Source organism: Lissotriton vulgaris, chromosome 1_1, assembly GCF_964263255.1.
Source record: "Lissotriton vulgaris chromosome 1_1, aLisVul1.2, whole genome shotgun sequence".
Lineage (NCBI taxonomy): Eukaryota > Metazoa > Chordata > Amphibia > Caudata > Salamandridae > Lissotriton > Lissotriton vulgaris.
In genome coordinates this window covers 869,171,586-869,195,448 of record NC_141685.1, presented here as the reverse complement: position 1 = coordinate 869,195,448, position 23,863 = coordinate 869,171,586, and positions in this window count along the sequence as shown.

Here is a 23,863-nt window from a genome sequence, read left to right as displayed (position 1 = left end):
ACAGGGGCGCCAGAGAAACCAACGGAAACATTTGTTAAGCCAGAAAAAGGTGCGCCAGGGAGTTTCGAATGCATGATGGAACTTTTCGCTGCACCAGTGTCCAACAGAAAAGGCTCAACGACGCCCGATGTGGCAACTGCGACGTAAGGCCCTCTCTGATCAACCGGAACTGATACCACTCCCTCTCCTTGTCTATGGCTGTCCTAGTAATTATTGTTGTCAGTTCCCTGATCGACGTAATAATCATCTACATTGTACTGCGCAGATCGTCCTTGCGACGAGCCACGTTGATCAAAACAATTGTTGGAATTTGACGAATTGTCTGAACGATCATTTTGAGCACCACGACCCCTACCACGTGGTGTCTGCTGAGAACCACCACGACCTCCTCTAGATACGTTACCACTGTTACGCTCATTTAGAACCGGACAGTTGAATTTTAAATGACCCTCCTGTCTACAGTAGGCACACTGATTGTACCCCAACGAAGATCTCTGCGAAGAGGAGTCATTTCGCGATTGCGACCTATTAGATTGCGACTGCGATCGATTACGTTGTTGCGAATCATTCTGATTCGAACGCGGAGGATACGCTTGCTGCAACAACACTTTAGTTTTAAGTTCTTTCGTCTTTTTATCAGCACGGTCATTCTCTTCTTTCTCCCTATTCTCATAATACTGTGCCGTAGCCAATATTTGAGCAGAAGTAGAGACAGCCCACGCACTCTCAGAATTTTTCAATTTATTGCTCAAGTCGGGCAAGAGGTTAGAGACAAATTTATCCACAAACAACCGCTGACCACCCTCAGTGCCCATATCCTGACCACTATGGTCGATGAATGCCTCCTCAAATCTCGTAAAGAAATCAGAGACACTCTCGTCTTTCTTCTGTCTACAAGCTGACAACTTGTCCCAGTTCACCCTCATAGCTGGCATAAGTGTTTTCATTAGGGTAATAATTCTCTGAGGGAGATCAGAAATAAGCTGTTCAGGCTTAGCCCCACCAGTTTGTCGTGCGTCTGCCGCAATAAGAGCAGCCCAATCTCCACCTAATTCGTTTGCATGATTTTCCTGACGAATCTTAGCCCATACCGGTTGCGGTACGACATTGCCAAACAGCATATCGATATCAGCAAGATTCATTATCGTAGCGTCTACGAGCTGCGACAATTCCTTATAATACCCTGCAGGATTTTTGCGAGGGTCAGGCAAAGATTGCTTCACCTGTAACACTTCTGATCGTTTCCATGGGAGATGTATCCATACTCTCTGGAAATGTGCCAATACCGGAGGTTGAGCCTGAGGATTAGCTGGCATCCATACTGGAGGAACCTCGCGCATGGGATACTGACCAAATGCATCTAACTGTCTTTCAATGTCCTCAACGAACAAGGCTTGAGGCATCGGAGAGGGACGGAGGGCCAATAATTGCTCGATGGCACGTCGAACATTGGTACCCACTACCATTCCACTCGAAAACTGAAGCTGTAAGTTGGTCAAAGCAGTTAATACATCTTCCGATGCATCCGCCGATATTTGATCGCGCAAAACCTTGCACATTTCTTCAAAAACATACCTCTGTGTCGGTATATTGAATTGACTAAACGTATTCAATACCGAACGCGGAGGATTTCTATAGGGGTGCAGCATCCATGACATCGCCATGTTGTACAACGCGGCACGTTCCCTATTACCAGGGAGCTGACTACGTCGTTGTGGACCGTCCGAATCAGCGGACTCAAGAATAGGTCCAAGAGAATTAGCAAAATTTGCAGCCATTGAAGGGGTACGACGTCGAGTAGTTGGAGAAGTATACGATAGAGTAGAAACGAGAGAAGGAGTAGGAACAGAAGAAGCAGTAGGAGTAAGTAGAACAGGAGCAGCAGCGGGAGCAGGAGTATATGGAAGTACAAGCGGAGGAGCAGTAGGGACAGCAGTAGGCAAGGGAGCAGGAACAATCGGAAGGACGGACACAGGTTGAGGAACAGGTTGAGGAAAGGGCACAGGAGCAGGTACAGGAGGAATCGCAGGAGCTGCGGTATCCTGTGCGTACGGAGGTGGTGACTTCATAAGATAGGACATTAAAGGATCCTCAACTAATTCCTCCTTCTTATCCGACTCCGTTGGCAAAGCGGGATAACATTTATCTATAGACATACGTTGAAGCCTATCAAAAACTTCCTTTTCCTTTTCCTCCTTATCACGCTGAAACTGCTCTGCTTTCTTTACAATGGTAGCAACACCATCTCTCTGATTACGTTTTGTCTGTCTGATCTCTTTCTGTCTGGCTTCTTTGCGCCATAACCGAAAGGCATCAAACATGGCCGGCCTTGACTTTTTCTTGAACAATTTAGCCTCGAGGTTATCTAAAATCGGGGTCTCGAAACTACCATGAGGTGGCCAACTAAGGACACCATCTTTTTTGGTGTAACGGATCCAATATTCATTAAAGGCAATCGGACCTAACCCATGCTTGCTATAAAGCTCATAAGTGGGAGTTCCAACCGGAGGTATCGGACACGAGTCCTCCAGTCGGGAATCCGTACCACAACGTCTGAAACAACTGAACAAAGTACTACGATCAGGCATCTTGCACACTAGCCGAGTTTCACAAACTTCAAGGGTTACGGGATTTACCAAGTCCCAGCAAAGAGCAAAAACCCTCGGTTTTTGGCGGCTGCAGTCGTCAAATATCACAACAAAGAACCAAGTACGAAGAACCACAAATGCAATGGAACCATGCAACAACTAAGCAACCACAACCAAGGACTCTGGGAGCGACCCACAAATACTTAACTCAAAGATCGATGGCGTCACCAGGAAGGCCCGTCAATCGTCTCGCTGTACCAATGTCTACGCCAGGCGCCAAAACAGGTCTACAGTCAGGGCAGCAGTCCGTCGCAGCCGTCAGGAGGCGGGAATCTTCGCGGGAAAAGTCGTCGGGCCACTTATTTCGACAACAGGATCGATGAAGCGTGGTGCACCTTCCCTCGGAGATTTCACACGAAGTTCCTCACGATCGTCGGGCTTGGACCGGTACCACTGATGCAGCCCCACGAGGGCGCCAACTGAAGGACTGGGTTATTTAAGACCCAGCGGTGCCAGGGGACAACACCTGAAACCTTCGTGGGTAACCTGTTCCGGCGTACAAATGACAGAGACATGGGACACTTCCTTCGGCGTCAAAGATTCGAGGTTTATTTACTGCAGGGAACACAGAAGTCACGTGAAGTACACAGTCGGTATGTTCGCGGGATCTGATTCAATTTGCTACTGTGGATCGCTCCTTTTTATGCAGTTTTCTCCCATAGGTTAACATGATACACAAAGGTTTACAACTTGGTTCCCATCATCATCCCCAAGAGGGGTCGCTTTGATGTGTTCAAGGTCCGGAGCATAAGTACGGAAACATTTGGCGGTTCCCAACTGTAAAAACCCATCTTCCCACCATTAGTACATTCCAATCGGCAGTAAACAGATCGAAGAAGGAACAAGGACAGGTGCAGAGGAAGATGGAAACAGTGGGGATATCGGAAAGGGTGAAAAAGGGGTGGTATCGGGAAACAGGAGCTGCAGGCATCAAAGGGACGTGCCTAATGAGATGCACGGCTAAGACAATTGACCGGCACGGCAAGATGTGCCTCGAGCGGGGACATCTGCCTTACAGTATCATCCCCCTCATCATAAAGACACTTTCAAAGGAAATGTGTCTTCCGCAAGAATCTTGGGAATCCCAGGGTCGCGAAGCGGACAGCGTCCGTTCGCTGGCTACTTGAGGGCAAGAGACAAAATGGATGCCGTATCTAAGATGGAACCCGTGGGTACAGATAGAAACCCACGAAACAAACGAACGGTTCTGGTTAACACAGCGAAACTGCGCACACCCACTAAGCTCGTCATTTGCGGTTCATAGATACCAGACTCGACCATATTCGTGCGAGTCGAAAATACCACTTACAATCGTCACGGAACCTCAGAGGTAGTGCATTGAGGTTTGGGCAATGTTGGGGGTCATGCTGTGGGTAGTGTTTTATGGTTTAGGGTAGTACAGTGGTGTTTGTGTAGTGTAGGGGGTAGTGTTTTAGGATTTAGGGTAGTGCAGTGGTGTTTGTGTAGTGTAGGGGGTCGTGCTGGGGGTAGGGTTTTAGGGTTTAGAGTAGTGCTTTGGTCTTTGTGTAGCGTAGGGGCTCATGTTTTGGGGTTTAGGGTAGTGCATTGGGGTTTACGGTAGTGTTGGGGGTCGTGCTAGGGTATTGTTTTAGGGTTTAGGGTAGTGCAGTTGTGTTTGTGTAGTGTTGGGGGTTATGCTGGGGTAGTGTTTTAGGGTTTAGGGTAGTTCAGTGGTGTTTGTGTAGTGTAGTGGGTCATGCCGGGTGTAGTGTTTTTTGGTGTTTTAGGGTTTAAGGTCATGCAGTGGTGTTCGGGTAGTTTAGGGGTCATGCTGGAGGTAGTGTTTTAAGGTTTTGGCTAGTGCAGTGGTGTTCGGGTAGTGTAGGGGGTCACGCTGGTGGTAGTTCTTTAGTGTAGTGCAGTGGTGTTTGGGTAGTATAGGAGGTAGTGTTTTAGGGTTTATTGTAGAGCAGTAGTGTCTGTAGTGTTGGGGTCATGGTGTGGTTAGTGTTTTAGGGTTTAGGTTGGTGCAGTGGTGTTTGTGTAGTGTAGGGGGTCATGTTTTGTGGTTTAGGGTAGTGCAGTGGTGATTTGGTAGTGTAGGGGGTTGTGCTGGGGGTAGTGCTTTAGGGTTTAGGGCAGTGCAGTGGTGTTTGTGTATTGTAGGGGTATTGATGGGGTAGTGTTGTAGGGTTTAGGGTACTACAGTGTGTTTGTGTAGTGTAGGAGGCATACTGGGGGTAGTGTTTTCGGGTTTAGGGTAGTGCATTTGTTTTTTGGTAGAGTAGGCGGTCATGCTGGGGGAACTTTTTAAGGTTCAGGGTAGCACACTGGTGTCTGGGTAGTGAAGGGATTTGTGCTGGAGGTAGTGTGTTAGGGTTCAGGGTAGTGCATTGGTGTTTGGGTAGTCTAGGGGGTCTTGCTGGGAGAAGTATTTTAGGGTTTAGAGTAGCGCAGTGGTGTTTGTATAGTGTAGGGGGTCAGGCTAGGAGTAGTGTTTTAGGGTAGTGCAGTGGTGCTTGTGTAGTGTAGGGTTATGTTATGTTATGTTAACAATCTTTTATAGAGCACACGTACACCCAGATGTTTCATGGCACTAACTAGTAGATGCTCGAGCGGTCGGAAGATTATACATAGGCCTGAGTGAATAGCCAGGTTCTGAGCTGTCTCCTGAAAATTAATAGATCACTGCAGGAGCGGATTTCCTAGGGAAGGGAATTCCAGAATCTGGAAGCTAGAGTCTCAAACCTGCGTCCGCCCTGACGTTGGAGCTTAAAAGAAGGGGTGGCCAGTAGATAGAGATTGGCGGACCGGAGAATGGGAGATGGGACGTACCAAGGCAACAGATTATTGATGAATTGGGGACTGCGGGCATGAAGGGACATGAAAATTATGCAGGCCGTTTTGAATGCTACTCGTTGAGAGATAGGGAACATATTAAGTTTTATTAACAGGGGTCTTGCTGCTTGCCAACGTGGCTGTTGATTAATCAATCTAGCGGCTTGATTTTGAACCAATTGGAGGTGTTTACTGAGGAAAAGATCAAGGCCCAAGTAGATGGAATTAGCATATTCTAGGTGTGACAGTACTAAAGCTATCACCACCTGGGTCAGGGCCGGCTAGGTTATCATCCGACTGATCTTCCTCATCCTACGGAGCTGGAAGAAACAGGAGGATACCACTATGCCTAATTGGGTTTTTAACAACAGGTCCTTATCGATAACCACCCCCAGGCTCTTTACCGAGTTTAAAGGGTTAGGTGGAGAGCCAAGTTCTGGAGGCCAGTAGTGGGGGCCCCAGAATTTTTTACTTTTGCCGTTAAGGACTAGTTTGGTCTTGCCAAGATTCAGCTTCAGGTGATTAGAATCCATCCATTGACGGTTGTGCAGCATAGTGCCCTGAAACTCCCGGATGGATGCGGGTGAGTTATCTATTGTAAAAATAAGTTGAAGATCATCGGCATAGTTAAACGTGATGGCCTTAAATGCTTTCAGGGACTGGATCAAAGGAAACAAATACAAATTAAACAGTAGGGGGGGTAGTGAGGAGCCCTGAGGGACGTCAAATTGTGCAACCACCAGTGTGTGAGAGCATCCCTGAGTTGGGCACACCATAGGTTCTTAATGAAAAGACTCCATCAGAAGGCTCCTTAGTTTCAGAAACGTATTCACTGTTTTATCTGAATCCCACGCAGTCACCCACTATACGTTTATGCACTTTTCTAGGGCCATGATTACGTAAAATGAGTAGCTAGACTTTCTATATGTTAATTCAATTATACCAGTTATATGATTATTAATTGCCATATCCTTATATTTCAGGGCTCCTTGATAAAGGGCAAAGTTGCCCGAAATGCATTGGAGTATTTAATAATGCATATTATGAAACAACAACCTTGAATTATGAATGATGTATCATGATGAATATACATACAGCTTGATATGAATTGAAATATCAGTTTTGGAAAAATAAAGAAAGTTTTGAAATCTTTGATATACTAAGGAGCCTTCTGATGGAGTCTTTTCATTAAGAACCTATGGTGTGCCCAACTCAGGAATGCTCTCACGCACTGGTGGTTGCACAATTTGACATTATGAATTGACGTGCATGGAAGGACACGTCACCTGTAGGAGCACCCCAACTAATTAATATCTTCAAATTTTACTTAAACCTGTGGGAAGATACAGCAGTGCACCCCCTCGCTGTTTGCTTTTTCAGAAGCCTGAGGGACCCCACAGGAGGTTTGAAGTTTGAGAGCAATGAAGGGAGCTAGGCGGACCGCTTGTGTGCGGTCGCTGAGGAAGGACCTGATCCAGCTGTGAGCTGAGTCTCAGATGCCGGCCTGTTTGACACGGTCCAATAAAATGGTGTGATCGACCGTTTCAAACGCGGCCGAAAGGTCCAGTAGGACCAGGGCTTGTGGAATTCCCTTATCAGCATTATCAAGGAGAGAGTCCATGACCGCAGTGATAACTGTCTCAGTGGAGTGGGCAGGGCGGATCCCAGCTTGATGGGGGTCCAGATAGTTTGACTGCTCAATGAAGTTGGAGAGGTGAGTGGTTACATGCGCTTCGAGGACTTTGGCCAGGTAGGGGTGAAGGGAGATTGGCCTGTAATTGGAGAGGGTTGAGAGATCCGCCCCCGTTTTTTTCAAGAGGGGTATGGCAACTGCCTCCTTAAAGGCTTTAGGGACCTTGCCCTGGGACAAGGATGCATTAAGAAAGGTCAGGATGGGAGATGAAAGGACTGAAAAAATGTCCTTTAGGATGTACGGGGGGCAGCAGTCCCTGGGGGAGCCGGATTTTACCCTAGACAGTAGGGCCTGTAGGGAGTGTACATCAAAAGGTGGAAAGTGATCAAAAGTGCAGGTACAAGAAATATATGCCAGGGGATCCGGTTTTAAATCGGTGACTGGGATACTGGCTTTGATGGTGGCAATTTTATCAAGAAAGTATTCATTGAGAGAGTTGTATAGATGTTGGGTGACCACAGATTTTTGGAAGAATTCTCTCAGTGTTGGATAACTTATTGACAATAGCAAAAATGCATTTGGATTTATTCTCCGAGTGTTCTATTATATCCGAAAAATAGGAGGCTTTAGCTTGAATGATAACTTTCTTGTAATCTGCTCGTGCAGCCAGATGAAGGGAATTTGCGTGTGGGTCATAGGCCCTTCTCTATTTCCGCTCTTTTTGGCGCATATCTGATTTTTGGACCCTCAGATCGTGGGAGAACCACTTCTGGGCATCCGAGCGGGGGGCAGTTTTAAGTCTTTTTAGTGGGGCATGTATATTACTTGCTGCCAGTAGCCAGTCTAAGATTTTGGCTTCGGCCTGGTCGAGGTCCAGGTTATCAGCTGGGGTGGAACTATCTAAGCTGTTCAGGAAAGCTTGTTTGTCGAGAGTGCAACATTTCCTGATAAGGCCCCCCTTAATTGCCAGGGGCTTGCTTCAAGTAGGAATAGACATATTGAAGTTGATTAAAAAATGGTCGGACTGTATACAGGGGAGAATGATAGGTGTGGAAACAGTAAGATTAGTGCTCCACACCTGATCAAGGGTATGTCCCTTGACGTGGGTAGCAGCAACAATGTGATGCCTAAAATTGAGGCCAGAAAGAAGTTCCATCAGTTTGCTGGCCTGAGGCCCATGTTTTAGGGTTTAGGGTAGTGCAGTGGTGTATGGTTAGTGTAAGGGGTAGTGTTTTAGGGTTTAGTGTACTCCAGTGGTGTTTGGGTAATGTAGGGGGTCATGCTGGGGAAAGATTTAGGGCTTAGGGCAGTGCAGTGGTGTTTGTGTAGTTTAGGGGGTTGTGCTGGGCATAGTGTTTAGGGATTAGGGCAGTGTAGTGGTGTTTGGGCAGTGTAGTGGGTCATGCTGTGGATAGTGTTTTAGGGTTTAGGGCATTGCAGTTGCGTCAGGGTAGTGTAGGGGGTCATGCTGGGGGTAGTGTTTTAAGGTTTAGTGTAGTGCATTGGTGTTCAGGTAGTGTAGGAGGTCATGCTCAAGGTATTGTTTTAGGGTTTAGGGTAGTGCAGTGGTGTTTGAGTAGTGTAGAGGGTCATCCTGGGGTTAGTGCTTGAGGGTTTAGGGTAGTGCAGTGGTGTTTGGGTAGTGTAGGGGGTCATGCTGGGGGGATTTGTTAAGGTTTAGGGCACCACAGTGGTATTTGGGTAGTGTAGGGTGTCGTGCTGGGGGTAGATTTAGGGTCTAGGGTAGCACAGTGGTGTTTGGGTAGTGTAGGGAGTATTACTGGGGTAGTGTTTTAGGGTTTAGGCTTTAGTGTAGTGCTGTTTGGGTAGTATAGGGTGTGATGCTGGGGGTCGTGTTTTAGGGTTTAGGGTAGTGCAGTGGTGTTTGGGTAGTGTAGCAGGTCATGCTGGAGGGTAGATTTAGGGTTTATGGTAGTGCAGTGGTGTTTGTGTAGTGTAGGGGGTCATGTTTTTTACGGTTTAGGGTAGTGCAGTTGTGTTTGTGTATTGTAGGGGTAGTTTTTTAGGGTTTAGGGTAGTGAAGTCATGTTTTTGTATTTTGGGTGGTCGTGCTGGGGGTAGTGTTTTAGGGTTTAGGGTAGTGCAGTGGTTTTTGGGTAGTGTAGGGGGTTGTGCTGGGTGTAGTGTTTTAGGGTTTAGGGTAGTGCTGTGGTGTTTGTGTAGCCTATGGGGTCATGCTGGGGTAGTGTTTTAGTGTTTAGGGTAGTGCAGATGTGTTTGGGTAGTGTAGGGAGTTGTGCTGGGGTAGTGTTTTAGGGTTTAGGGTAGTGCAATAGTATTTGGGTAGTATAGGCTGTAGTGCTGGAGGTAGTGTTTTAGGGTTTAGTGTAGTGCAGTGGTTTTTGTGTAGTTTAGGGGGTCATGCTGGGGGTAGTGCTTTAGGGTTTAGAGTAGTGCAGTCTTGTTTGTGTAGTGTAGGGGTTGTGGTTTAGGGTATAAGGTAGTGCAGTGGTGTTTGGGTAGGTAGGGGGTCATGCTGTTTTTTTTAAGCTTTAGGGTAGCGCAGTGGTTGTTGGGTAGTGTAGGGTGTGTTGCTGGGGTAGTGTTTTAGGATTTAGGGTAGTGCAGTGGTGTTTGGGTAGTGTAGGCTGTAGTGCTGGAGGTAGTGTTTTAGGGTATAGGCTTTAGTGTAGTGCAGTGTTTTCGGGGTAGTATAGGGGTCATGCTGAGGGTAGTGTTGTAGGGTTTAGGGTAGTGCAGTGGTGTTTGGGTTGTGTAGCAGGTCATGCTGGGGGTTGATTTAGGGTTTAGGATAGTGCAGTGGTGTTTGTGTAGTGTAGGGGGTCGTGCTGGGATTAGGGTTTTAGGGTTTAGGGTAGTGCAGTGGTGTTTGTGTATTATAGGGAGTAGTGTTTTAGGGTTTATTGTAGTGAAGTTTTGTTTGTGTAGTGTGGGGGATCGTGCTGGGGGTAGTGTTTTAGCCTGGTTTAGGGTAGTGCAGAGGTGTTTGTGTAGTGTAGCGGGTTGTGCTGGGTATAGTGTTTTATGGTTTAGGGTAGTGCAGTAGTGTTTGTGTAGTGTAGGGGATCGTGCTTGGGGTAGGGTTTTAGGGTAGTGCTGTGGTGTTTGTGTAGTGTAGGGGGTTGTGCTGGGGAAGATTTAGGGTTTAGGGTAGTGCAGTGGTGTTTGTGTACTGTAGGGGGCGTTCTGCGGGTAGAATGACTGTTTACTCACACTAACCTCTTAAGTGCTGCGTCGGGGCGTTGGCCGATGGCAGCACTACCTCCCCAGTGCTGCGCACGACCATTGGACGTCCATTCAGCACTAGTTCCAATGGACAGTGCAGCACTGGGGAGGGATATTTGCGCCGCATCTAAGGTGCTAAGTAAGTAGTGGAGCGTTTTATTTTTATCTCAACTTTTATGACATGACGGAAAATTGAGCAATTGATTCCAATCTACTTTTGAAAACGGCTGATTTTGCCAATTAGTTAAGATAGGCACAAGGGAACTTTGTTGCTCAGGGGATGTTAAATGTGTAATGTATTTAATAGCGTACACACAGAAGAACATGCCTCTAAAGCATCTTTATTCATTATTGTATTTTAGTGATTGGTCATGAAGAGAACCCCCAGCCAACAACTTAAGAGGTTCGAAACTCTTCGACCTTTTTGTTGTTTTTTGTTAAACAATGGGATTAATGTGAAGATGTTTTCTGCGTGGTGAAATGATTTGGTAAATAATGTCCATAAAATGGCAGTGCAGAAATTATTTTGCCTAAGATTCCACACTGTTTTCTTGGGTTTTCCTTGACTGATGAACCTTAGTTAAATTGCCTTGAACAGAAAAGATCATTTGGTTATATGTTTTGTGTTTTTCCTCTTGTATGTGAGTGAGTCGTCTTTGATTTTGTTTATCATTGGTGTTTTGACCCAAACTCATTCAGTGTTTTTGTCTGGTCAATTGTTGTTTCTCTGGTCTTGTGTTATAATGTTTACATTTGTTGAATTATATGATATATGTGAAAAACAAAATGAATTTTGAAAAATAAAAATATATTTTTGAAGAGGTTGTCAGTAATTTCGTTGCTGTTCCCTTGATGCTTTTCTCTTAGAATAAGGATCAGTACAGGCAACTTTTTTTGTTGTTTTGCTTAGAGGCTCAACCTTGCTGATTGGAGCCAGACCCTGTGTTGTTGGACATCTTTTTACCTTACAGCATTAACACACTGGCGCCCCAGCATGTGATTTTTCACTCATGTGAATCTTATTTTCCATGCTTTCTAGCGCGATTAACCAAGTTTCTAGGGTTATTAAATTCTCTCCTCTTGTCTTCCACACCCCCTTTACCCCTCTACCATCTCCCATACTTATCTAGGCCCCTTCCCAGGCATTTGCTTGATTGCTTAGTCCTGATGATGATCCCATAACCTTGTTGGGGATCGAAATATCGTCGACAATTACATCTTAAACTCTAATCTGCAAATTAAGAATTATGTGGTGTATAAGATGTCTGTGTTATTGAGACTACTGTTAATTTGTATCTTCTATAAAGAGTCACTTTTGAAGTCATCTGCCTGTGGTAAGGAAATCAGCTGATTTCCAAATACCCTGTCACGTCCTGCTCACTAATTGTTTATGTATTGTCTTGCTCTATATGTGTATTAAAAATTTCAAATACTGTCCATCCGGACACCAATAGACCCAATCTTGAATGAAATATTGTGGGTATCTATATCGATTCTCCTTGAAAGGAACAGCTTTTCCTTAACAATGACTACTGCCCATGGTCCCTTCTGACTATAGGTTGTTCCTTTTTTCTGAGAAGCCGTAATGAGGCATTAAACACCCAAAGTCCATCAGTTTTCGCTGCTATTTGTTTTGCTACAGCATTAGCACAGACAACAGCTAAGGTAATCTCTAACCCCACCTAAAAAAGGAAACGATTGCTATGAAAGATTTACATTTCACATATGAAATAGATGCAAGACACAATGTTTTTTCACCTAAACATTACAGCTATAGATTGAAGGAGTGAACATACTTGGGCGAAAGGGGACAAAAGAAGAAACCCTTCTAACCACAAAATGTGGCAAAAAAACATCAAATCAGTTTTTCAGAAGCCTAGCTCACATATTCCGAAAGAACATGGGAGTGGTGAAGTATGGCCCGTGGTATGAAGGTGAGGAGTAGGCCATGATAAGAGAAAACATTGATGAGATAGTCTCCTTGCATCATTCCATTCTTAGGGGCATACTCACAAGGAGCTATCGCCGAATTAAAGGAACTTTATTGCAGCCAAAGTTGTGATAAATTTACCCCACCATTCACAAGCAGGAGCTAACAACCCACAGCACCACTTTTCCCATAATAGCAGCCGCAAAAAAATCGCCACAGAGGACCCCTGCAACTATCGCTAATGAGATGCAGAGTAGGTGTTCCCGTGCAAAAAGCTGTGACAACACCACACCTCAACATTCACATCAACCAGACAGATCGGGTATAAGAACACAAAACACGCAATAAGTCGCGTTAGCAGCAGAAGTTTTACACCTGCTCTGACCTGGTGTAAAGTCGGACGGCAGCCTGCGCCACAATAGTTAGCCCTGCCTAGGGTGTCATCAGAAGGGCAACAGATGCCATGGAGCAACTGAACATGCACCTCGGACACCCACGAGGGCCACAACATCAACCCGGCACCCCCGGACCACCACAGGGGCAGAGCAGACAATTACAGCCACCCCCCAGGAAACTCTACTGCCTCACAGGCACAACATCTGACAATGTCGCTGTCCTTTGCAGCCTGAAAGGGACAACCATCCTACGCTTCCTGGTCATCATCACCTAACAGGCCTACAGCACCAACACAATAATAAAACAACAAGGGGTGGTGATGGACAGAGTTTCTGAATTAAGCAGAATACTCTCACCCAGTCAAGAGATCAGGGCTAGATCCAACACCGTTTTTTAGCTCACTGCACCATCCCAGCTCAGAACCTCACTACATGCAAATTAGTCTGTCCCTGGCCCAGTGCATCATGGGAACAGGGCAGACCAAACTACCAAGCCAATTCTTTTACCGGAAAGGAAACAAGCTTCCGGGGACCGGTTTCTGGCATTACAGCCGTCTTCGGCCCGGCTTGCTTGAATCCTGATGGTGCAATGAGCAAGGGACTCACATCTGAGTATACCCTTCCACGCTTATGGTGGACAAACTAATAAAAAAACAAGGGGTGGTGATGGACAGAGTTTCTGAATTAAGCAGAATACTCTCACCCAGTCAAGAGATCAGGGCTAGATCCAACACCGTTTTTTAGCTCACTGCACCATCCCAGCTCAGAACCTGGCTATATGCAAATTAGTCTGTTCCTGTCCCAGTGCATGGTGGGAACAGGGCAAACCAAACCACCAAGCCAATTCTTTCACTGGGAAGGAAACAAGCTTCCGGGCACCGGTTTCTGGCATTACAGCCGTCTTCGGCCCGGCTTGCTTGAATCCTGATGGTGCAATGAGCAAGGGACTCACATCTGAGTATACCCTTCCACGCTTATGGTGGACAAACTAATAAAACAACAAGGGGTGGTGATGGACAGAGTTTCTGAATTAAGCAGAATATTCTCACCCAGTCAAGAGATCAGGGCTAGATCCAACACCGTTTTTTAGCTCACTGCACCATCCCAGCTCAGAACCTGGCTATATGCAAATTAGTCTGTTCCAGTCCCAGTGCATGATGGGAACAGGGCAAACCAAACTACCAAGCCAATTCTTTCACTGGGAAGGAAACAAGCTTCCGGGGACCGGTTTCTGGCATTACAGCCGTCTTCGGCCCGGCTTGCTTGAATCCTGATGGTGCAATGAGCAAGGGACTCACATCTGAGTATACCCTTCCACGCTTATGGTGGACAAACTAATAAAACAACAAGGGGTGGTAATGGACAGAGTTTCTGAATTAAGCAGAATACTCTCACCCAGTCAAGAGATCAGGGCTAGATCCAACACCGTTTTTTAGCTCACTGCACCATCCCAGCTCAGAACCTGGCTCACAGCCAGCCACATCCAAGATCCCCATGCCTGTCCTGGACATCACCATCATCCTGGCACTCCAGTCCCCATACGGCCAAAACAATCCGCAGGGATCACTGGTGACCAAGCAAGGACCGTACGCCATAACCGGATGCACACATGTGTAGGGTGGCAATCCACTGCACACATGTCCCACCTGAGCCCCCTGGTGACACAGCACACAATTATCACAACAGGAAGCACAGGTCACAAATCGATGTGCAGGCAACGTCCGAACACGGTGGGACCCTCACCAATGTGCCTCCAAATACACATCCAGTGTGCATGATCCCTTTACCCTTTGGCAGACCAACAGCAACCAGCCATCCCAAGATCGCACAAAGGGAAATGCACAGCCCCTTATCAACTTCCCATTTAACACCCCACTCACCTCAACTCCACAAACATGCAATCCACAACTCTGGCAATGCACACGTCACAAATTCACAACCAACATGCACAACAACATGCCCACACACCAGACACGACAGAAAAACTCACAATGTTAACATGAGCAAGCCGTGAACATGAGTTATCAATGGCATGGCACCTCAGCCACACAATAGCCTAATGTGGGGAGAGGTCGCAACCAGGCATGTGTGGAGGATGCAGTTGAACCATGATTGGGAAAGTACACAATGCCAAGAGTTGTGGCGAAGTACTGAACAAACCGCAGTATGCAGAACACACCCATATAAACAGCGGCATACACCTCAGGTGAATGGAGTGTAGTGGACAGTGGACGCAATCATGTCACCCCAGCCATTTGTATTTTGTATTTGTATGCGGTACTTATAAAGCGCTACTGTCACTCCGAAAGGGGCATCCTGGCGCTGAAAAAAGTGTACAATACAAAAGATTGAAAATCCAGGTCTTTAAGTGTTTCCTGAAGACGTTCTCTTGTTCCGGGAGTCTAAGATCTTTGGGCATTGCATTGCAGGCTTTAGAGGCCAGGACCATCAAAGTCTCCCCCCCCTGGTTTTATAGTGGAATCTAGGGATGTTAATCAGGTTTCCACCAGATGACCTCAACTTTCTGGGGGGATTATAGGGGGTGCATCTCCTGGAGATGATTCGTGGACCTGTATTGTTTAGAGCTCGAAAGGCGGTCACCAGGATTTTAAACAAAATCCTCTTGTGCAGAGGTAGCCAATGCAGGTTCTCAAGGGCAGCCGATGCAGATGATTTCCTTGGGAGCTTCAGTATCAGTCTGGCAGCGGCGTGTTGCACACTCTGAAGTTTCTTTAAAGTGGCCTTTTTTACCCCGACCATCAGACCATTACAGTAGTCGAGAAGGGAGAGTATTAGGGCAACCGCCACCGCCTTTCTTGAATCCTGCTTCAACATCCTGTGCATGCTACGTAAGATCTTCCGGTGGATCCCCACCGAGCCCAGGAAGACGGTCACCCAGGCCCTCGTCACCAGCCGACTGGACTACAGCAACTCCCTCTACGCCGGAACCACTGCCAAACTCCAGAAGAGACTCCAGCGGATCCAGAACGCTTCAGCAAGACTCATCCTGGACATCCCCCGACACAGCCCCATCTCCGGACACCTGAGAGACCTGCACTGGCTCCCTGTCAACAATATAATCACGTTCCGACTCCTCACCCACGCACACAAAGCCCTACACAACCAAGGACCAAGATACCTCAACAACCGCCTCAACTTCTACACTCCCACACGCCAGCTTCAATCGACCAGCCACGCCCTCGCCGCCGTTCCCCGCATCCGAAGAGCTACCAAAGGAGGAAGGTCCTTCTCCTACCTGGCCGCCAAGACGTGGAACTCCCTTCCGACCCACCTCCGCCTGACCCAAGACCACCTCGCATTCAGGAAGCAGCTCAAGACCTGGCTGTTCGAGCAGTATCGGACCCCCCCCCTCCCCAAGCGTCTTGAGACCCTCTAGGTGAGTAGCGCGCTATATAAATGCTTGATTGATTGATTGATTGATTGAGTAGGGAGGAAGTCAAATTTTTTTAAAAGATTTAATAATGCTAAAACAGCTTACAGCCACATTCCTCAAGTGCTGGTCAAAAGAAAGTGCGGAGTCAAATAAGACTCCCAAGTTTCTGGCAGATTCTACTGTATGCGGCGGAGCAGGAGAATCGTCTGGCCACCACTTGTTGGGGCAGTAGTAGGCATTTTTCCCCACCCCACAGGCAAGATCTCTGTCTTATTAGCATTGCATTTTAGATGGTTGTTTTCAATCCACTGAAAAACATCCGTCAGACAGTTCTTTAGATTCTGTTCTGCATCAATGGAGTTTCTATCAAGGGGTACAATTAATTGGGTGCCATCGGCATATGATGTTACAAATATGCCGTATGACTCAATTAAGGTAATGAGAGGCACCATATAAATGTTAAATAATAAAGCACTCAGAATAGAGCCTTGCGGTACTCCCGATGGGACCTTTTTTTCCTTGGAAAGATAAGGGCCCAAGGAGATAGTTTGAGATCGGTCTGACAGGAAAGAAATGATCCACGTGAGGGTCACATCTGTAATACCGATGTCTCTCAGCCTACTAATCAATATTGTATGGGAGAACGCCGCTGTGAGGTCCAACAAGATCAAAACGGCGTTCTTCCCTTTGTCCTGCAAAAATTCTATGGAGTCGGTAAGCTCGATAAGGGCTGTTTCCGTCGAGTGCCTTGGCCGGAAACTCGATTGCTGAGAATGAAGGATGTTGTATGTTTCCACAATTTTTTTTAGCTGTTGGTAGACCATTTGTTCTGTAACCCTACCAAGAACAGGAAGGAGGGATATTGGACGTAAATTAGAGAGGTCTGTAGTGGATTTATTGAGTTTTTTCATGAGAGGTTTAACTATTACCTTTTTCCAATCAGGGGGGACCTTGCCTGTGCTAAGTGAAGCATTGATGATCATGTTAATGATGGGATTAACCATATCAATTATCTGGTGGAGTATTCGTGGTGGGCAGGAATCAGACGGGGATCCCGATTTGCAGGCCAAAATAGTTTCGCGCGTTTGAAGCAGAGAGACCAGTTTGAAGGCACTAAAAGTGTGAGCCTTAGTCTCCGGCTTACCCTGACAGTCATACGTGGGGAGGATGGAGGGGGACGGAAAATCCCTCTGAATCAATTTGATTTTCTCCTCAAAGTGGTCTGCTATTTGGTTACAAAAGCCTAAGGGTGACGGAATTTCGGGCTGGAAAGCTTTGGGGTGTATGAAAGTTTTAACAATGGAGAAGACTGTTTTTTGCTTTTGATGGGCATCTTTGATGGCTTTTATGTGATAATCCTTCTTTTCCGATTTAATGCTAAAGAGATATAATTTCCTTTGTTGGATGTAAAAGGTTTTAGCTGAGTGATCGTACGTTTTTCGCCATTTACGTTCACTTTTACACAGTAGATGTTTTTCAGCCAAAGCTAGTGAGATCCAAGGTGCATTTATCTTTCCTCTTTTCTCCTTTCTGGAAGGGCATTTGGGAGAAACCCGTTCTTTAATCACTTGATGCATCCAAGTGTGAAATAATTTGGAATCATGGGCCACTTCACCAGACAAACAAGGAATTTGTGACTGATGAATTGGGTTGCGCTTAATGCTATCTTCCACCGCCCTCCAATTTAAGTTGTTAGCGGTTTGTTGACTAGCCTTTGCTGTTTTCTGGGGGCGAGGGATGCAGATATTAAAAGGAATTAGACTATGGTCCATCCAGATGTGTGGGGTAGGAGCCTGACTCATCAGAGAAGGAAAGTTAGAACATACCCCATCTAATGTGTGTCCGGCAACGTGAGTCAGCTGACTCACTTTTTGGTAAAGTTCGAAAATCTCAAGTGTGAGCGCTTGTACATCAGTTTTAGATTCCAATTGAAGGTTAAAATCACCCAACAGAGTGAAGGGGGGATACCGGAGTGAAAGCTGACATAGAGAATCAGCCAGGGAGTCTAAGAACGTGGTGGCAGTGCCTGGGGGTCGATAGACCAAGCCTCCCGAGAATCTGGAAGATGCGTTTAGCATAATAGAGAAACCGATCCCTTCGGCACCTTTAAGGGGACCTAAATTGAAGGTGTGGCACTTCAAGGTACTTATACGAACTACGGCGACCCCTCCTCCCCTTCCATTCTGCCTATCCTGCCTAAGAATGGTAAAACCGGAGGAAAGGGCGATTGCTAGGTCTGGGTTACTAGAATCATTTAGCCAAGTCTCAGTAATACACAGGAGATCTAGGTCGAGATCAAGGATTAAGTCCTTGATATCTTGGCTGTGTCGACACATAGAACGCGCGTTAATAAGCCCTCCTTTAAGATAGGGATTACCAGAAGCGATTCTGTCTAAATGAGGCGTCTGTCCCGAGACTGGCCAAAGTATGGACCATTTACAGGTCCTCCATGAAAAAGGACCCCTTATTTGACCCAAGGAAATAATACAATTGCAGTTGTTTACAATATTAAGCCTGAGAAGGTCACTCGCCTGATAGGTTGGTGTAGGGGATGTCGGTAGGGTGTGGCCTGCGCCTGTCGTGTCCTTGGCGTGGACAGGCGCAGACGGGCTTGCCTTTGGCGCTCGCCGGCGTGCCCGCTGCGCCTGCCCGCTGCACCCGCCCGGTGCGCCCGCCCGCTGCGCGGACCGGAACCGGTGTTCCTTTTATGGTGGAGGAGGAGGGTGGCCGGCATCCAACAGCTGGTGCGCTACCCTGCTTTCCCACCTAAGATAAACAACAGAACAACTGCCAATACTGCTCGATTCTTTTACTCTAAGTACAACAAAGCTGAGCTCTACATTCTCATGACTACGGCGCCTGAGAGACACGCCAAATGAGAACTTGGAGAAACTGGATCTGCCGATAAAGCAGATACAAAAAAACTAGATAGAAGATAAGAGATGATGTCTTTCAACGCCAGCCTTGGACAATGTTTTGAACGATAAGAGAAACACACTTACCCTAGAAAACTTCACTTCAGATGAGAATTCGAGAAAGCCCAAACAGATTAATTCTGTCACGGTCCTGAAGAGAATCCCTCGAATCTAAGGGATTCGAAACACGTCGACCTTGTTGTATGATCTTGTTGTGTTCAAATTTGTTGTGTTTTGACCTTATCATCATTTTCCAGATTTCCTAGGCCAATCGCTGTTATAAATAATTTGAATTTCTTGAAAGTATCAAGTGTAAGATGGCCTAATCACCTATTGTGATCTAAAGAAAAAGATCCATTGTTACTTTTAGAACCTTGGATTTAGAAAGGTTCTAGATCTAGGGATTTTATCCTCACACAAAAAATCCTTTCTCCTTCCCACAGATAACCCCCACTGTTTGTCTCACATATTTGTATATATGTTGTAAAAATGACGTCGTATGAGTCTGATAAATGTGCTTGAATTTAAGTGTCTGGATTGTACATCCTTGTATTGTTTCACACATCTTTCCAACACCCCCATGTATATATTCACATATTTATCTTAACATTTCGAGTTCTCCCCTCCTTCCAAATTTGCAATTAATATAAATAGGAAGCATTCACTTTTGCTTGTGAATCATCAATGTCGGATGTTTAAAAATTATAAATTTAAAAGAAACAATTAAAAAAAAACAAATAAATATATTTTTTGAGATATACTTCAGGACTGAAAGAGTGGTCTATCAAGTTGAGAATGTAGAGCTCAGCTTTGTTGTACTTAGAGTAAAAGAATCGAGTAGTATTGGCAATTGTTCTGTTGGTTATGATTGTGGCGTAGCATTACTGCGCTTAAGCCAAACCCTTCCTTGTTCTAGATTCCCACCTAAGATGGCAGCACGCCCTGTCTCCAAACGCGTCAGCTCCTAATAGTCTGCGCGTGTAGCAGGGTTCGAGGTGCGGCAAGGGACAAAGGTAAATTGTAATTAAAATCAGAAATTAGGTTTTAAAAAGTGCAACTCAAATCACAAAGTATATAAAAATTCGTAGCATCCTAAGCCCCTGGCTTTCCACCTCAGGGGAGAGTAAGTACACTAAGTCTGAACATGCGTGAATTAGCGAGGCTTAAGTACCAGGGAGGGTGGGAGGCATCCAACAGCTGGTGTGCTACCCTGCTTTTCCACCTAGGAAGGCAGCACGCCCTGTCTCCAAATGCGTCAGCTCCTATCGTCTGCACATGTAGCAGGGTTCGAGGTGCAGCGATGGACAAAGGTAAATTGCAATTAAAATCAGAAATTAAGTTTTAAAAATTGTAACTCAAATCACAAAGTATTTAAAAATTCGTAGCATCCTAAGCCCCTGGCTTTCCACCTCAGGGGAGAGTAAGTACACTAAGTCTCATGGGGGTCCATGTGGAAATGTTGCCTGTTACGCCCCACCTGTAAGCCTGAGCAGAGTGGGATGGGCAGGTGTACTCCAGGCCAGCGTAGGGGTGTGAATAAAAAGCATGTAGCCCTGGGCATTGTCTTCTTCTGGAAAGCCCAATGGCTCTGTTAGAGTGGCGCCTCCCACCTATGCATGAGGCTGACACAGTCCTCATTTGCAGAGTTGCCTGAGATCCCGTGCGCCTGACATGCCCGGCCAGCTGGACCATGAACCCATCAGGCCCGACCCTACGCAGCCAGGCCACACTGATCAGCATCCAACACTGGCGTGTGTCATGGAGGGCCCACTATGTGCCAATGTAAGCTCCAAGTCCTCCAATCCCTCCAATCAGTGAAGCATAGTGCCATATGCGCTTCTTGCGACACATCCTGCCACAAACCCTGTCCAACCCCATCCGGTGAGCCGTGCTGCCACAAACCCTGTCCAACGCCATCCGGAAAGCCGTGCTGCCACAAACCCTGTCCAAAGTCTTCCGGCAAGTCGTGCTGCCACAAACCCTCTCGAACTCCATTCAGGAACTGTGGATGAGGGACCAGGACAACCCTGCAGACCAGTAGGTCTCATATCCAGCACCTAGTCATGAATCACGATTGGCTGAGTACACACCAGTGGACGCACGGAGAGGAATAAGAGGAAGATGCGGCTCAGTCTGGAAAAAAGCCAGGTCACAGTCACGGAGGTGACTGGACACGTGGTGCTACTGAACCTGAACTATGCAGGCCGGTGGGGCAACCAACTTATGCCCGCCAGACTGTGAATTGCCAGTGCTGTCTGCTGCCTCTGGCCTATACTGCTCTAGGCCTAGGCTGTTCTCAAGTAGGTCACATATTTAGAACAGAACTCAGAGTATGCAAAGGCTGATTACAAATCATTGCATGCAAGGGGAGGCCTAAGAGGCTGTCACCTCATTGTTACGGAGGTGTTCATACGCTACCGACAACTGCCTTGGTGTCACTAGCCCTGTGCATCGCAAGCCAAAGACATGTGGCTGTGGGCCACTGCTGCCTACGGCCTACACTGTGACCTGCACTGTGGTCCAGTAGTTCCAGTAGGTCAGAGTCATGATTCAGCAATGGCGGATTCCATATCTGTGTACCAGCATCATCTCAGTCTGTATCCACACTCAGCCCCAGTGCCACTAAGTCTGTTCCCCAACGTTCATGGACACTCTCTGGTCAAACAGTGGTGGCATCTGAGCCTATGGACTAGGGGCCAGTTTTCACCCCCATATAGCTGATACGGATTTGGTGGTGGGAACGGGCTGTCGCATTCCACTCCTCCACTTACTGCTTCCTGACAAAATCAAACCTTTTGGCGTCCTGCCCTGGAGGATACCTTCTACTCTCCTCCAAAACACTCCGAAACATACACCTCGGACAATGAGGGTTACCCGCTCAGGTCGCATGGCCCATCTGACTGTACCGCAAGTCACCGTCCTGTGGCTGGGTGTCTGTGCCAACCGCAGTGCATCCGGGGACACTTACTCTGTGCTGGTCAAGTCCTGGACCGCTTCTCCGGAAACATTGCTGCCTTCCTGTTGGCAGTGGTTTGGTGCATGGTTTAGGTTGTCACGCCATGCCGTTGCCTGTTGGCCTCCTAGATTGGCCTCCTCTGCACTCCGATTGCATTCCAGGTGGTCTACCTGTGGGTCAGTAGCTGAAAGTGTTCTGTCACCTCTGTGACGCTGGTCTTGTTTTCCTGTGGTCTGCACCCCATCTTCCTCTCCCTCTTCTCCTTGGCCATCCCGACCCCGTTGTTCCTTGCTGGTAGTCCGTGGGGGTTGTGGGGTTCGTGTTGGTCTCTGCGCTGGGTCAGAGTGCATCTATGTTGCTATGTGCTTTGGCTTGTCTCTAGTGTATATTAACCAGGGTTTTTATGGTACATTGTCCCGCCAGCCGCGTGGGATTTGCAGGCCTGTGGCCGGTTTTTGCTACTTTTTGTACCGCAGTTGGCCTCATCGCATTTTTTTTCCTTTCACGTATCGCATGCTACCGCCTTGTTGTGAATTCCACGTTGCCACAGGGTTATTTTCCTGCGATAGGCTGTGATGTTCAAAGTTGAATTACACTAATCTTGCGGTAGTTATCACACCTTCTTGTAAATATACCCCTTAATTTCTTTTGAGGTTGTTCCGTACACGTCATTGTTGTTGTGAAATAATGCCAAATAAATGACTGCTCGGTATAGCACACAGAACCCCTGCCTGACTCTGCTTTCCTGCCTTGGCGCTGTGTGGACAGGGTGCGGCCTTTTGATGTGTAACAGGATTTGTAACTTCCTTCGAGCAGGTGTGTTACAGTTTTTCCATAATTAAAGGCCGTATTCCTGTCGACCTGCCCAACTTTCCAATGTGCACGCTTTCTAACGCAATCCCGTTCATGCAACATTCAAGTGTGCCAACCCTAGACTCCAAGTGGAACAGTGCTCAGGATAAATAAAGTGAGGTGGAAACTTATACTATCTGCGGAGCTTGCTCTAAAAAAAGAAAAGCTCTATATGCTTATTTTAGGGAACCGTTTTATTTATTATGCAATACTTAAACAGTTACACGAAAGGCAGCAGTAAATCAAGCTACTCAACGACACACATAGAAAAGTGCAGCACATACGTCAACAGGGCAGCTTTTGTGAAGTCCACAAGGCATGCTTGCCCTCACTTTGTTACTCAAAAAAGCATTTTTGATTTTTAAAATCGAGATTTAACAAAAGGATGACCATTTAAATGACACCACTTCACCTTTTGCCTAATGAAATAAAACGTAATCACAAGATTGGCACGCAGATTAGAAGAAGTGTGCCTATGGCTTTCAAACAAGGACACATGAGAACTAAATGTGTGAATTCTAATCACCATTGTCAGTCTCATCCTCAGTAGCATATGTCATCGTGTCATCAACATACACACACATATATATATATACACACACATACACATATATATATATATATATACACACACATACACATATATATATATATATATATATATATATATATATATATATATATTACCTATAGTTAGGATTTTTTTCAATGCAAATTCTCAAAATTCTATTTTGAATAACTTTGGCACCGGTTGACGAATTTGCCTGAAAATTTCCTCAGATTTGCCTCGCGGAGCTTCGGTCCTTCCTTGAAAGTTTGGGGGGGATTTGTGAAGTGGGGGCCGAGATAAAAGGGGGGTCCCAAAACATGTTTTCCCCACTCACTTTTAGCCCGAACAGCTGAATGGATTTCCACCAAACTTGGCAAAATTGTAGGGACTGGTAGCCTGATGTGCCTTTGCTATGTCTCAAGATATGTGCTCCAGTGGTTTTTGAGTAATTTAGGTTAAAAAAAATATGTATATCTATCGCCGCGCCCCGGTACGCACACCGGGGTGCGCACGGAAAGCTGATTGGCTCTCGGGTGTCTGTAAACATTCGAAACAGTCCGGAGCGGCCGCCATCTTGTGTCTCA